The following is a 16981-nucleotide window of genomic DNA, read 5'->3' as shown; positions in this document are numbered from 1 at the left end:
GGGAAAGTATAACCAGGGCTACTAGTAAACCATTTAGTTGCTCGTCAAATGGGAAATGAAGCTCTATAACCACCTCAAAGTGAGGATGGCTGTGGAGCCTCTTTGGAGGGCAGAGGGGAGCAGCGAGGCAGCTGGCGGAATTTATTTCTCTCTGGTCCATGCCCCTTCTTGTGGCTGAATGCCAGGGTGAAGTGACACAATGAGAAACTGCTTCCCTCTCAGTGGGAGGCATGTCATTTTCTCTCTCCCTCATGCAAGCTCACTGGTTTCCTCTGGAAGTTCAGTTACCTTTACCCCAAACACTCCTATGCACAACAGGGGATATTTCGTTCAAAAAAGAAACTCCTCAACAAACATGCCTTAATGATCTGATGAAAAACAGAGGAACATTAATGTCTCTGGATATTTCCAGAACTAATATCAGCTCAAAGATCTGTTTAGAAAATTAAGTGTCTGTTAGGTCTCAGTTCTTCCTAGCACTACTGAAATTTTAGACACATTAATAAGTTAAAGTAGGCAAAAATGTAGCATCAATGTGCTTTGCACATAGTGAACAATGGACAGATATTCACTGAGTAAAAATGACAAAATCAGACCTATAGTTTTTGATGCCAATAAATGCATCAAATTTGTTTTATTCTAATTTTTATGTGCATGATTCACAGCATCAATAAGTATATCAAGTTCCCAAACACAAGTAAGGGGGCAAGTTGCTTATATATTCAATATCCTTATTCTTAAAACTTAAGTGTTTATTAAGACCCATCAATTATACATTCTCCAAAATTCAATCTGAGAGCTTCTCTTTTCTTTGTTTCATTTACTGAGACATTATCATGTTAGGACACAAATTCTATGTTAACAACTCAATACATCCTAAACTAATTTTATCTTTCCATCTATTCCGCTCTTTTAAAAATTCATTTAAGGTTGGGATAGAAGTGCTTATCAGCTTAGGAATCAATCAGATTCTTGTTCAATTCCCAGCTGTTCTGTTCACAGGTTATGTTACCTTTGGTAAACTATTTAATCTCTCTGAGTCTTAGTTTCCTCATCTATAAAATGGGGAACATTAAAATTTCTCCTTCATATGTTGATAGTTTCAATGCACTAAAAATGTGTTAAGTAGAGTTTGCACATCATTAATGATTAATAAGTATGTTCTCATTCTGTTTCAATTAAATTATTGATACAGCAATGCACCATAGTTACCCAAACCAGAAACCTGGGTGGACTCTACTTTCCTTTCTGTCACTTAACCAAGTTTCCCTAGTTTAACTTCCTAAATCGTCCTCAAATGTATGCCCTTCTCTCCTTTCGTCTTTTCTTGCCCTAAGTCATGGTATGAGCCCTCATCCTCTGTCTCTTTACAAACCACTCCAAAACTCTCTTTTTTTTTTTTTGTCTTATTAAAAAGCAATACATTTTTATTGTAAAAGGGAAAAAAGACTTCTAACATGTATAAAATTTAAGGTGGATGCTTCTTGTAAGTGTATACCCCCAGGAAAAAAAAATTACATTTTCTTTCTATGCATACACTAACAGACGTGTTCTAAGTTTATGTATTCAGTTTCTTTGATTATTTTTACTGAATATATTATAGTTACTATCCTTATCAGTATAATGTAGATATACCTCATTATAATAGTTTTGTAATATTCCATGTTATAAATTTATGGGCAACTTTTAATCGGTTCATTAATTCTTGCTTAAAATACTCCTACAAACCTTCCAATGGTTTCCCTTCCTATGCAGTGTTTTCCCCTCCCTCAACTCCATATTCTATGAAGCAAACACAGAAAAGCCAATGTAGAATTCAAGTTTAACTCTAGTATCACTGCTTAAAATCCTTCATTGATTCCCATTGCACTGGAGAATGTTCACGTTCCCTGAGATGGTGTACACAGTCTTCGATAATTCCCACCCCCCCCACCTCTCCAGCTTCATACCACTTCCCTTTCTTTGCCTTAACATTTTGCCGCAGTTCTCTGTATGGTGCCATATGTCATATTGTCTCCACTTCCTACAGTGGCTTTTCTGCTCCCTTTGTTATGGGACAGGGGTTAGCAGACATTTTGTAATAAACCCGCTCGTAAATATTTGAGGCTCTAAGGGTCATACTGTCCCTGTCACAACTATTTAGCTCTGTGGTTGTGGTGCTAAAGCAGCCACAGACAATATGAAAACGAATAGACATGGTTATTGCTTACAAAAACAGGCAGCAGGCTAGATTTGACACCTCTTGTTCTAGACAAGGTTTTGGCTAAGATGACACTCCTTCCAGAAAACCTTATCTAATACTTCAGTTTCTACCCAGTTCCCATAACACTCAGCACATGTACACATTGCCCTATAAAACCACCAATGTATGTTTGTTTCTTTCAACAGACTGATAACCACTCGAGGGCAGGAGCCATGTTTCCTTCATCTTTGTGTCTCTAGCACTTATATGCACAATGCTTAAGCATTCAATAAATATTAATTAAAAGAAGAAATACATGTGTCTCCAAAATTCTTTTTTTAATTATTGCCTCTCTCTGTCTCTGTCTGTCCCTCTGTCTCTCCAGAAAACATTCTAATTAGGCGATTCACACAATATAAGAGCTAATTAAGTCCAACAAGCATTTCTTCATTAGGAGTTGCCTTTAAAACATATTATTAAGCAATGTTACTCCAAATATTTACTTTTAAAAATTAAAATAGAAAATCACTGAGAGTCTGGGTCTTCTCACAGAGATTAGGATTGAGTAGGTCTGGGTAAGGCATTTTCCATGCCCATCAGGTCAATCTGAGGCATGCTCCAGTCATAGACAGCCATCATCTCTTTTCCACCTTCCCAGTTTCAATCAAGCACTCTCTAAGTCCCCCTTATGAACATGGCAAGCCAGGCCAGCCCTCCTCCTACCTGGTCTTCTAAGCATCCTATGGCCTTCCCAGTATTCAGCTTCCCAAGTCTTGCACTCTTTATCCCCACAGAGAAAAGTGACCTTCCTCAAACCCCTGCAAGCCTGTCGGAAACCCGCAGGTCTCTGCACAATCCTTCTGCGCGTCTTGTAATGCGCCTTACCTCCATCTTATACCCATATTTTCATTTTTGACTACACATGCTCTGCAAAGGTCAAGCAAACACTGTTACCCGCAGGGAATTTGGGTTAGGTCCACCACTCTCTGGTTGATTTTAACCTTTTACTCTTTTTCAATGGTTCGCATCTTTATTCTATCTGTACCTTTTATGATAAGCCTTTTCAAATCCTCTTGGAAAGTGAAATAATATAATCATTAATAATACATGTCTTCATCTTTCTGTTGCCTTTGCACATATCCTTTGCTTGTAATCCACCACACAGCCCACCCGTACACACACACAGCCAAACCTGCTTTCTCAGGTTTCTCTGAGTAAAAGGAAACTCCATCCATCCAGTTGCCCTGCAGGTCAGCAAAACCTCCTAGTCATCCTTGCCCTCGCCAGTCAGCAAATCCTATGGGCTCCACTCTCACTTGTATAGAATCTGATTATTGCTCACCACCTCCACGGCTACCACCTGGTCCAGGTGACCACCATCTCCAGCCTAGAAGATCACAACTGCTTACTGTCTTCCTACTTCTACTCTATTGACAAAATGACAGGTAGAGGTACTTTAAAAAAAATAGCTTTATTGAGATATATTTCTTAGTAGAGGTGCTTAAAAAACAAACAAACATTTAAGTCAAATCATGCCACTTACAGTGGTTCCCCAACTCTCTCAGAATAAAAACAAAACTCCATACCCCAACCTTCAAGGCTCCAAGAATCCTGCAAAACACTCTTTTCTCTCTGCCCTGACCCCTTCCTCTCCCTCTAGCTCACACCTTGTCAGCCACACTCCTTTGTCTAGACAGCTCTTCTCCCAGACATGAGGTTGGAAGGTGCCCTGCCTCCCTCAGGGCTTTGCTCAAATGTCACTTTCACAGTGAGACTTACCCTCCTCAGCCATGTGTGACTGCAGTCACTTCCAGGCCAGCACGTCGGACCCCTCCTTCCCTCCCTAGCACTTTTAATTACGTAACATACATGTATTACACTTGTCTGTTCTCTCCTCCCACTAGAATATAAGCTCCATGAGGGCAGGGAACTTATTGTGCCCTTTTGTAAGGGCAGTGCCTGGAACACAGTAGGTGCTCAATAAATACATGCTGAATGAATAAATACATAACTCCTTAAATTTCTTCCTCGCAGCTAGTGTGACTTACCTCTCAGGGCCTCAGGTGAGAAACAGAGATAACGATTCTATCCAGCTGACAGATTTGCTGTGAGCATCCAATGTGAGCATTTTGGAATTTATAAAGCACTGTGCTAGCATAAGTTGGTTATTAACCCTGAACAACTTTTGTTCTGAAAAATACTGGAGAACAGTGTCTAATTGGCTAAGTGCAAATTTAGCACAAAACTGGAGAAGTTGCTCAGAGTTCCCTGGCAGTTTGTCAGTATCCCCTTACATAAAGAAAGCAAAATCCTCATTTTTTCTGTCATGTGTTCCACAAATCCTACATTAGCTTTTAAGTTTCTCAAGGTTGAGATCTGACTTCTACTGCAGCTGGATACGCAGTAAATAGAATTTCTCTAAAATGTTGCCATCTTTCTGAAAAGTGTGTCTGGTTAACTTAGAGTCTACAGGGAAGGAACTTCATAAAAGTTCATTTCCATTGTTCTTATATTAATGATGAAAAAATATCCAACATAGCTCTTTGATAGAAACTAGAATGTTAACATCTGGTATGAGATCCTTTGGCAACTGCTAAAGATGTGATCCGCCTAAATGAACCATCTTACATATGTTTAGGGAATTCCCACCTCTAAAGATTTTTCCTTTGAATTAGGCACAAGCCTAGAATTAACTTTAGAAGGCTTATTCCTTCCTTCTTGGGTATTCCCATCTGATATGAAAGTTAGTTTCTTGGTAAAACTAGATTCTTTGAACAGTTATTTCTGCTAAGCCTATGTTTTAATGGGGCCCTATTCTTATAGCAATGGGATTTCTTCCAGCAAAACATTTTTTTTCATATTGACATTCCCATTAATAAAACCTAAGTTATGGAAGATAGTGTTTTCCAAAGATGGCTACACCAGTTTATCCATCCCACACTGTCTTCTTACAAAGTGACGTTGACCGCCTCCATCAAGAGGCAGGATCTACATTCCCTCTTCTTGAACCTGGGCAGAGCTTCGTGAGAGCCGCAACTAAAGGAATATGATGGCAATGACACTGCATGACTTCTGAGGTGGTTTTCTCCACCTGGTTCTCTTTTTCTTCAGACCCTGACCCTTGAAATTTAGGCACCACGAGGTAAGGCAGCTAGGCAGTCACATGGAAAGATCACAGGCAGACGGTCCAACCAAAGTTCTAGACGAGTCCTCGGCTGTCAGGCAGCATCAACCACCAGAACTGTGTGTGGGTTGTGCCTGCAGGTGACTCCAGCCTCGCCTTCGAGCTGTCCCACTGATGCCAAGTGAAGCAGAGAGAAGCTATCCCCGCCAAACACTGTCTGAATGGCAGATTCATGAGCAAAACAAATGGTGTCATTGTTTTAACCGCTACATTTTGGGGTGTTTTATTATGCAGCAATACTCTTCCTATTTTTCACATATGAATTTCCATTGATCAGTTAGAAGTCTGAAGCCTGCCTGCTGGACAACAGTCACAGTAATGGCAGAGCCATGTTTCAGAGCAGGAGTGGAAACACTGGACTCAGCGGACACTCTGACCATTGCTCAGCCAGGTGATGGTAAAGATCTGCGCTACGAGAAACACACACACCTATTTTTTAAAGCTTTATTCTAGAAAAACTAGAACCTATTAACATAGATGGCATTGGGGTCAGAAGGCCATGTAGACCCATTATTTGCTTTAAATAACTACCCACAACATGAGCACTGATGGCCAGTATTTTCATACTAGTTGTGAGAGCCTGAGGAAGTAATAGACCCCTTTGTGCCTCACTTCCTTCCCCTGCAAAATGGATATAATTGTACCTACCTCATAGATTTGCCACAATAATTTAAAGAGACAATAAAGTACGTGATGACTAGCACATGTTGCTATGCTTTGTTTTTCTTAACGTCCTCTCTATTCAATCATGACTGCAGATAGAAACGTATTTACTCTTTTATCCTGTATCCACTATAACTCTCCATTGAGACACATTTTTAAAAAGTGAAACATTCATTTGTTCTGTCCTCATCCTGTGGCTAGATTGATGCTTTCGAAAACATACTTTCAGGAAATGTTTTTAATTAGTAGATGGAAATCATCGGTAATGAAGATAGATGGAGTCGCCGTGTATGTTTCCCTTGGAATATTCTGACCAGCTTATAAGATCTGTAGGAAATAGCAGTTTCATTGCTTGATTATCAAACCCTTGGTAACGCCTCTATACAGATTCAGGCTTCCAGAGTCCAACTGAGTGTCAACCCGAATGAAACGTTTCACCATAATGCATTCAATACAAAGCAAGACTTCCTTTAAATTATTTTTAAAAGGGTGACTACATATTTTGCCTCAACTCCTGCATTAACAATTGCATGGCGGATTCAATGCTTGATGGGCTGATGATATTAAAACAGATGATGATGTCTCAAAGAGTAAGGATGAGGGGGAAAATGATGACCACTCTTGTAATAAGGCAGGGCGTTGTCTCATGACAGATGATACTTTGCCCTGAAAACTGGGTCCAGACAGAGAAGATTATGTCAAACCTGCTGAGCAGTTCTGAAGCTCCAGAATTAGGGCCTTCATTAATATTTAAAAAAATTAATTCTCTTAGACTTATGTGAATAAAGCAGCATCCACAGGGCAGGCTCAGATTTTTAGGGGGAAAAAAGAGACCCTCCAAAAAAATGAAATGTACTCATTTACTTATTATTTATTTCCACTTTGGCTTTCAAAATAGGAGACAGAATTGTTTGCCAAGAAAGAACCAAGCGGCCACACCTTAAGGGTTTCTGTTCATACATGGAGCTTAGCTTTCATATTTTCCACAGATCTTTAAGCAGGTATAAGTTTACATACTCATGTATTTATTAATTCAGCTTTTTTGCCTTTCATGAATAAATTATGCTTAGCTAATTTCCATATGAGCCTGGTGGCCTTCTCTGGGGCTTTAAATCAGAGTCTGGGGAAATTTTATGTACATTCGGCCACAGTTTATAGATACACTGAAAAGCATCTGACGTCACCAAAACCGCTTCCAATGCTTCTGGGAGGAAACGATGACAGACGCAATCACAGACCGGTGACACTTGCACTCCCGGGGGCGGGCCGGCCAGATCAGACCGTTTGTCCGCTGCTGTTACAATCACCGCTGCCACAGTGCTGGCTGAGGGGTTTTGCTTGAGACGGAAATAATTAAGATGTTTCAGACTCACATTATCCATCTCTAGTCTAGTTCAAGTCTCTTCTGATGTGCATTTTATTTGCATTGTGAGCATGATGATTTATCACACTTTCTCTTACTCTCTGTGGAAAAGTCAAAGGCAACAATGGCAACTTGGAGAGATTTTGACTTTTGCTGAACACAGAAAATCATTAGTTTTAAATCTAAAGGTTCCTTATTGATTCTGAGGCCTCCGAGCCACCGTGCATATGCTACACAAGGCCTATATTAACTAGGTCACTGCCACAGCATTCAAAGGGCGTCGGGCTCCAGCCATGACAATGCCAAAATAGCCTAAATACAAAGCATCTAGATATTGGAAACACGGATGCTTTCTTGTGTTTCTTTTGTTGTTGTTGTTGTTGTTGCTCCAAGCCAAGTAGCTAGAACTTCCTGTCTAATGTGAGTTCTACAGTAGTTGGAGTAAGAATGAACTCCATAGTTTCTCTTCCAGTGCAGGGCAGTTTAACCTTTAAGTGATTAGCACAAGCATCTCAATTCTAATTAAAACTAGATTATTTTCCATCTGCTTTCCCTCAGAGAGTGAAAGTTAGCTCTTTGGTCAATTTACACACTCTTATATGGACATCATCTGCATCCTATCTAATAAAAGAGCAATATGCAAATTGACCATCACTCCAACACACAAGATGGCTGCCCCCATGTGGTCAAAGATGGCTGCCCATCAGGCTAACAGGGGAGGGCGTTTGGGAGGGACCAGCCTGCAAGGGAGGGCAGTTAGGGGTGACCAAGCCGGCCGAGGAGGGAAGTTGGGGGCGACCAGGCTTGCAGGGAAGGGCAGTTGGGGGGACCCAGGCCTACAGGGGAGAGCAGTTGGGGGGGACCTGGCCTGCAGGGGAGGGCAGTTAGGGGTGACCAGGTCTGCAGGGGAGGGTAGTTAGGGGCAATCAGGCTGGCAGGGGAGCAGTTAGGCATCAATCAGGCTGGCAGGGGAGTGGTTAGGAGGTGATCAGGTTGGCAGGCAGAAGCGGTTAGGGGCAATCAGGAAGGCAAGCAGGCAAGCAGTTGGGAGCCAGCAGTCCTGGATTGTGAGAGAGCAATCGGACATCCCTTGAGGGGTCCCAGATTGGAGAGGGTGCAGGCTGGGCTGAGGGACAACCCCCCCCCCCCCCCAGTTCACAAATTTCATGCACCGGGCCTCTAGTATACATATATAAAAGGAAAGATATATTTGACATGGTATGTGCTAAGTCCAGATACAGAAGAATCTGAGCTTTAAAATCTATGTCTTTTCTTCCTTAAATTCTCTTGGGGGAAATTTGGCTACTGAGTGTGTGCGCACAGGCCCAGGGGCAGCCCAGGCTTACGCTAACTAAAGTGTCCTGTTTCTGAGGGTCAATTCCGAGCCTGGCAGCAATTTTAGGAGCATTAATATTATTTCAGCTCACAGATTTAGCAAAAGTGGACTAATAAATAAGAACTGCAATTAACAAATATATTACAGTCCTGAAATTCTCAGCCTAGCTTTTTTTTTTTATCAATGCCCTCTAGGAGAATAAGCAAATTCCTCAGCCTTCCCCTCTCTTCCCTAAAGGTGAACAGTTGCTAGATGAACAACAGTGATTTCATGCTAATAATACTTATCTGATAACTAAATTGGTGACTGTACTTCTTTTATGTGAATATTTGTTAAGAGGTTAAAAAAACAAAACACGAACTTCTTACTGAACATCATCTATTTTTTTCTAGTGTTTGTGTTTTTCTGGTCTAAAAAATCTAGAATTTGAGGCTTTTGTTAGGAAAGGCAGGGGCCTCCAGGAATGATCCTGGCTTTAGTGCTCAAAAGGACCTGGTTTCTAATTCTGCCTCTGACATGTTTCAAACCCTTAAGTGGGTGGGGGCAGGGAAGGGGGATAGACCATCTCTTGCTTCTCCAAACCTTTCCATCTTCTCTCCCACATGCCTGGGCAGTCAGCCTGTCTCTCTGCTGGCAGCCTCCAGAGCATGCTCATCCTGCTTCTATGTTTTTGTTCACACTGCACCCCTCTCCCCACCTGCTACACATTTTGATTTGACTCATCCTTCTGGAGAAGCTCATGTGTCAATTGCTCAGATACTCCTTTTAAAACTGTTATCTTACTTACTGTAGATGACACAGGATTGAGCATTTTATCATCTGTGATGTAGCTAATTGATCTTGTGCAATTCCACAAATGACTGAGAATAAACTAAGAACACATACAACTGAATAATGATAGAATTGATATATACCATCTATTTAGTGGAATTAAAACAAGGGAAAATATAAATAAAAAGAACATCAAATATGTTTTATAAATAAAAGAGCATAATGGCCATTTGTAAACTTAGTACACGCAGGCTAAGCATATTATATCCTACAGCTCTACTGCTCAGAGACTATAGGACCTTAGACAACATACATAACTTTCCTAAGCTTCGGTTCCTTCAGTTTTAAAATGGGAATGATAGAAATAGATTATTTTTTGGTGAGAATATAAGAAGATAATAAATGTAGACTTTTTAAAAAGTACCTGGCACACAGTAACAAAAGCTAATAACAACAGCACTAGCCATCATAACTGAGTAAATATATAATCTTGGTTTTTAGTTACCTATATGCATGTGACTGATCTCCTTATCTGTTGTAAACTTCTTAAAGGCAGAGTCCATATTTAAAACATTTCCCCTCTACTGAGCATAGTGGGCATTTAAGGACTACTTAAATTGGACAGGTACAGGCAAAAAAATGAAACTAGACCCCCAACTTACACCACACACAGGAATAAACCCAAAATGGATAAAAGACTTAAATGTAAGTCGTGAAACCATAAAAATCCTAGAAGAAACCATAGCAAAATCTCAGACATCTCTCGTAACAATATGTTTACCGGTACATCTCCTAAGGCAAAGGGAACTAAGGAGAAAATAAACAAATGGGACTACATCAAAATAAAAAGCTTCTGCACAGCAAAAGAAACCATCAACAAAACAATAAGAAAGCCTACTGCATGGGAGAACATATTTGCCAATGCTATTTCAGATAAGGGTTTAATCTCTAAAATATATAAGGAACTCATACAACTTAACCAAAGGAAGACAAACAACCCAATTAAAAAAATGGGTAAAGGTTCTAAATAGACACTTCTCCAAAGTGGACATACAGAAGGCCAACAGATATATGAAAAAATGCTCAAAGTCACTAATCATCAAATTAAAATGACAAAGAGCTATCACCCCACACCTATTAGAATGGCTACTATCAACAAATCAACAAACAAGTGTTGGCAAGAATGTGGAGAAAAGGGAACCCTAGTGCACTGTTGGTGGGAATGCAGACTTGTGCAGCCACTGTGGAGAACAGTATGGAGTTTCCTCAAAACATTAAAAATGGAACTCCCATTTGACCCAAGGATCCCACTTCTAGGAATATATCCTAAAAAAAACAAAACACCAATCAGAAAAAATATATGCAACTCTCTGTTCATAGCAACACACAATTTACAATACATAAAATCTGGAAATAGCACAAGTGCCCATCAGTAAATGAATGGATAAAACAGTTATGGTACAATTATACCATGGAATATTATGCAGATGTGAAAAAGAAGGATCTCTTACCATTTGAGACAGCATGGAGGGACCTGGAGAGTATTATGCTAAGAGAAAAAGCCGGTCAGATAAAGATAAATATCACATGATCTCACTCATATGTGGAATCTAAAGAATAAGATAAATTGATGAAAAAAATAGATCTAAAGACATAGAAGCATGGAACAGACTGATGGATTTCACAGGGGGTTGGGTGGGGAGAGATGAACCAGGGAACTTATATGCATATATGTATAGCCCATGGACACAGACAACAGTGTGGTGGAGGCCTGGGAGGGGCAGGTGCAGGGTGGATGGAGGTCAATGGGGGGGAAAAAAAAGGGAACATCTGTAATATTTTCAACAGTAAAGATAAATTTTTAAAAAGGACTTGTTAAACATGGTCAAATAAAATAGTTTAATTTATTGGGTTGACAAATTTAAATATCTCATTTACTTAGTTATTCATCCAGTAATATTTACTGAAGATCTACTATGTGCAAAGTAGAATACATTTGCCTCTGAAAACCAAAACAGACTGTCCCTGACATTACTTACTCAAAAACAAAAGTGCAAATGGATATTATAAATACATAAATTGTTTGATTATTGATCACTCCAGTGAAAAGAACCTTGGGAGAATTTAATAGTGTATGACTAATAGTGTTCATATACACATTAAATATATTAAATCCAGGTCCTGCTTACTCTTTCTACAGCGAATGGAAGGACTATAATAACAACAGCATGAAGATAATAATAATAACGGGGAACAGTAGTTGAGCACTTACTATTGTTTCAGGTCCTTTGGGTCATAGGTGTTGGGGTACAGTCAACTCCATAAGCTGCCAGAGGAAACCTGCCATGCAATCTAGGACTAACCAGTTCTCCGAACAAAAGCTTTGTGCTTGGTGTTGCACAGGAAGGTGCAAACAGTTCCCAGCTCCTCTCCAAAAGGAGCCTCGTGCCCATAAATCAAAGAGCAACCCCCGGGCTCGGCCAGTGAGGAAGGACAGCATGCTCTGCAAACTTGTGTCACAGCTGCAACCACGAACAGTCCCTGTTTACGGGAACAAATGGCCACCAGCTTCACCTTCATCGCAATGCAAGCTGTGAGCCCACAGAAATCACAGGGCTCTATCGGAACTGAAGTTTGGGAAATTAGGAGGGCTGGGTCTCTCAAAAAACTTCATAGAGAAGCAGTGGCTTAGGCTGCCTGCTCTGTGCTGGCTATAACACACGTGCTTTGGCATTAATTCAGAAGGCAAGGCCTCCGACACTCACTGTATCTCTGAGAGCGAGCTATTCCAACAATAGATTACTATAATGTACTTGGCCGGTGCAGCCCTTACTGTTAGCATGAGTTAAGGCCGATTCATTTGAGCTATAAAAATAAAAAAAATTAACAACAATAATAATGAACCTTTTATACACACGCTGGCTTCACTAGAGAGACCCACACAGAATATGGAACTGAGGGCCACCAAGGAGATTTGTGGCACTGCCCAAGGGACTCCAGAGTCCAAAAAGCAATGAATGCATTAAGCGAATCCATAACTGCCGCTTTCTCATGTGTGACAGATATAATATCCCTCATTTTATTTAACTGTTTTGGGATATCATGTGTGAATGAGCACAATGGAACAGAAAAAAAATAAGCTTATACAAACGGTGGGCAGTGACCACAGCTTTTTATGGGCTCTGGTTCACCTTGAAGAGGAAAAGGGCATGTCAGGCAGTGACCTTCTGGCTAGGCACGCAGTTGGGATGGGCCATGCCAAGAATCCAGTGTGAAGCTTCCCTGGCACTTCAACCGAGAACAGGCCTTATGCTGCGGAAACCTTTCATCTCCATTGCAACTGTTTTCATAGATACCATAACTCTGAATAAAATCCATAGGTCATATCACATAAACCAGTTACAGCTGTTACTGCAACACAGCTGGACTCCTTGGTAGACTGAAACATAAATTATTCCACTGTGAAGATCTAACAGGTTGCTTTTGGATATAGGTACTTGAGTCAAGATCTATTGCTAAGGATTACATGACTTCAGGCATATTTTCTTCGCCTCAGTTTATCCATCTATAAAATAAGGTTAATAATACTGCTGGTGTTTGAATGTCCCAGGAATGTTAGAGTCAGGCATTGTGTGAGGAACTGTAAGGCATGCAGAACTTAACATTTAGAAATGTTTGAGATCTCCTTAGGTATAGAGTTGTTTAAGTATAAATTATTATTAAAATTATTAGGCTTGAGAATTATAATTTCTGCTTCATTATTTTTCTCATTATGCTCATTCTATGGGGGTTTTCCTATAAACATTCCAAGTGAGCTACTGCCTTTATTATGTACTCAATTTAATATTTGTTAGAAAGTTTTAAAACACACCAGGTGACTTAAATTTGCAAGACCCAAGGTAAGACAAATACATAATTTCTTTTCCCAAAGAAGATTTGATAAGAAAAAATTACTAATTGGATGGTGGCTACTGAGAAAGGATTGCTTCAAGTTTGTTTAGTGGCTTTGACTCCTCTTTTTGGAGAAGGGCTGGCTAAGATGTAATGACCTCACACTAATAGAGACACCTCCAATCCCCATTTGAAGCTTCTGGTCTTAAAAGGGCAAAGTCATAGTCCCCTTAACTTTCTTTCTAAGCCACTGTTCATTGTTGAATTTCCTATAATCTCCCTCATCCTACCTCAATGGACCCAATAGGAAAGACAGAAATATGATGAAATCATTAACTTACAGAATGTTAAAACTAGAATAATAAGAATTACTCCGCTCTCTGCGAGGCATTTTATATAATGTAAAATCTCATTTAATCCATCTCAATGAGATAGCCAATAGTACTACTCTCATTTTATGTAAAAGGACAACGGAAATTCAGAGAGACTGAACAACTAGCAAAAGATCACACGGCTGGCAGTGTGGGAGCTATCGTTCAAATCCACAGGATATACTCAGGACCATGTACGTTCAATCAAGCATTACCTTCTGCTAAAGTCTTCCCTCGTGCCCTGTGCTAGAAGGTCCCTGTGACAACTCAGGATAGATGGGTTATGCTGCAGTAACAACCTCACTTTATGAGTAGTTTAACAAGTGGTAGCTTATTTCTCACTCAAGCTCATGTTCAGCATGGATCACTGGGACTCCGCTCCGTGCTATCCTTACCAGTGGTCTTGCAAACTCATTAGTCAACAGAGCCAAGTATCAACAGTACAGCGATTGAAATTTCATTTGAGAGCCAAATTTTTTAAACTTAAACTTCTTCTAACGCCACTTCTTCAAAATAGACTCGCCCAGGCCATGGTAGTTTGTGGAAGAGCCACACTCAAGGGGCCAAAGAGCTGCATGTGGCTCGCGAGCCGCAGTTTGCCGACCACGGCTATAGGCCCAGGCTGCAGAGCAGCTACCACTCTGTCATGAAGAGGGAAGGAGAACTTCAGAGGGTCTTGTGATTCAATGAGTCAGACTGAATGAAATATGCCATTTCCGCTTACAGTTCATTGGCTGGAACTGTTATGATGCCCCACCCGACCACAAGGGGGCAGGGTGCTCAGTTCTCCTAGTGCCCAAGAGGAGAGGACAGCCAGGTGACTAGCACAGCACTGGGGGGATTATGTAGCCCAACATCTTTAAGACACAGGTAGGAAGAGTAGCTAGAAAGGTGTGTGGCTTGCCTAATGATGCCCAGCTGAGCTAACTGGAGACGGAGGAGAGACAAGAGCTCAGGTTTCTCCAGTCCACTAAACTTTTCTAACACATCCCCATGTGAACTAATTCTTGAAATGATTGTTTCCAGTTTACCCAGTGCTTGACCGTGACAAGAACAGGACTAAAAATAAACCAAGTTAAGAGTCACCATTTTTTGTGACTGAACGGCAGGAAGAGTTTCCTCATAAGTAGCTTTTCCCTTAGAAAGGATTAGGACACATTCACAACCGTGGGTTCCACTTATATCACTATTGTCTCAACCACCCCATGAACTTGAAACTATTAGCGTCCCATTTTACAGATAATGAAACTGAAAGTCAGAGAGATTGATCCATTTGCCCCAAGAGGAAATGACAGAGCAGGATGTGACTCAGGGGCCTGAGCCAAGCCAGCACTGAGCTGGGCCTCCTCCTAGTGGTTGCTTCAGAAGTAGTTTCCTAGTTTTACAACCTCATCCCTGGATGCTAAGCACACGCTCAGATTTCACATTGGAACCTGCTTGTCAGTTTGTAAGCATGGCAATTGTCCTGCTTAGGAGAATCACACAGGGAATAAACACCCTAAGCAAATGTCACCTTCTCCATGAAATTGTCACTAAGGGTGTGATTTTCCCTTAGAACTCATAACACCTTTTATAAACAGATTTTAAGATGTTTGGACCGTATTGAGTATATAGGTGTTAGTTATTACTATCTAACAATAACAATCCCATAGACATTTAAAAATTATTTATTAAATTGATTGGGGTGACATTGGTCAACATGAATCTATAGGTTTCATATGTGTATTTCTATGTTACAAGATCTATTATATTGCACCATGTACCCACCACCCAAAGTCAAATCTCCTCCTTAAAAATTAAATATGTCAGGGTAAAACTATTTTATTGAAATAGGCAGAAGAGTTACAGAAATAATTTTGATATAAATCATTTATACAACATGAAAATAGGATTCTCAGTTGAATTGTCCAGACCCTGAAAAGCATTGAAAATCAGATGAGCATTTCCCTCTTTTGGCCAACTCAATAGGCAAAGATCAGAAGACACTGGACCAACATCTTTTACAAATGTTGGCTGTTGGAGGAAAGCTTAGAATTCTGAGGCAGAGCGATAGCTTCGGGAGGAATAATTGCATGCTGAAGGTGCAGAAGCCAAACATTTACTTTTATAACATGGAGTTGCCTAGTTACCATATTTAGAAAACAGTGCAAAATAAAGCACAGAGGGAGAAACTTAGATTTTATTACTTGTTTTAGTGTCACTATACATGCTAATTTTATTTTTATCTGTCATCAACTTTTATTTTTTCCTGTTGTAATTTAAAGCCAGCCTACCCTGACCTGTGAAATAAGGGATGCCTCCTAGGGCTTTGCAATACACAACTCGCTCTGCCCAGAAGGAAGTGTGTATTGAAACCCAGAGATCCCTAGGTGGTACTCCAGCAAACTAGCACAAAGGGACCATTTAGACTTGGAGTCCTGAGGGTAATTATAAAACCACCTTTCTTTCCATTGCCAATGTCACTGATAAGAAAATACAAAATAGTATGCTCATAACAGAACTGTATGCATACAAGTAAACCTATAATAAGCCTTCCAGTCATTGTGTGCAAAGCTATATCTTTGGTGCTACAAAGAAATTCCTACAAGAAGAAGGATCTAGCAGTCACCTTAAGTATAGTTTTTCATTCAGTCATTCACTCATTCAGCATATGATCATTGAATGACAATTGTGTGCCAGGCCCTATATGCGGCACTGTGTAGAAATAATCTCTACCCTTCAAGAATCTGTCTGTTAGAAAGTATGACAGAAGGAAACCAAGATGGCGGCATAGGTAAACACCTGAACTTGCTGCCTCGCACAACCACTTCAAAACTACAACTAAAAGACAAAACGGATATCTTCCAGAACCACGGGAAGGCTGGATGAGTGGAAATTATACAACTAGAAGGAAGAGAAAAGCACACTGAGACTCGGAAGAGGTGTGGAGGTGTGGAGGTGCGGAAGTGAAGTACGGAGGTACTGAGGCATGCATGAAAAAGGGCTGGCAACTGAGTACGCTGTTGTCTTTTTCAATTAGGAGGGAGACACAAGCTCCAGACTGCTCTGAACTCCAGTTTTGGGCAAGACTCTGGGGACCCAGACTCATCCGGGGAGAAACTGGACACTCTGGCATCAGGCAGAACTTGAGGGCGGCTTTCTCTTAGAGGTGCTTGCAGCGATCATTGTTCCTGTGCAGTGCAGTGGGACACAGAGACCCAGGAACCTCTTCGGGGCAGGG

At 40.6% G+C, this 16981-nt stretch overlaps 1 protein-coding gene across 1 annotated transcript in view; it reads right to left on the bottom strand.

The window, feature by feature from the left end:
- The window catches only part of NPAS3 (neuronal PAS domain protein 3), an 875944-nt gene that overhangs the window by 325763 nt on the left and 533200 nt on the right, over positions 1 to 16981 (bottom strand). The gene's annotated exons all lie outside the window — the stretch shown is intronic.

Source organism: Eptesicus fuscus, chromosome 5, assembly GCF_027574615.1.
Source record: "Eptesicus fuscus isolate TK198812 chromosome 5, DD_ASM_mEF_20220401, whole genome shotgun sequence".
NCBI classification, from domain to species: Eukaryota; Metazoa; Chordata; class Mammalia; order Chiroptera; family Vespertilionidae; genus Eptesicus; species Eptesicus fuscus.
This window is presented reverse-complemented; position numbering and strand designations above follow the sequence as displayed.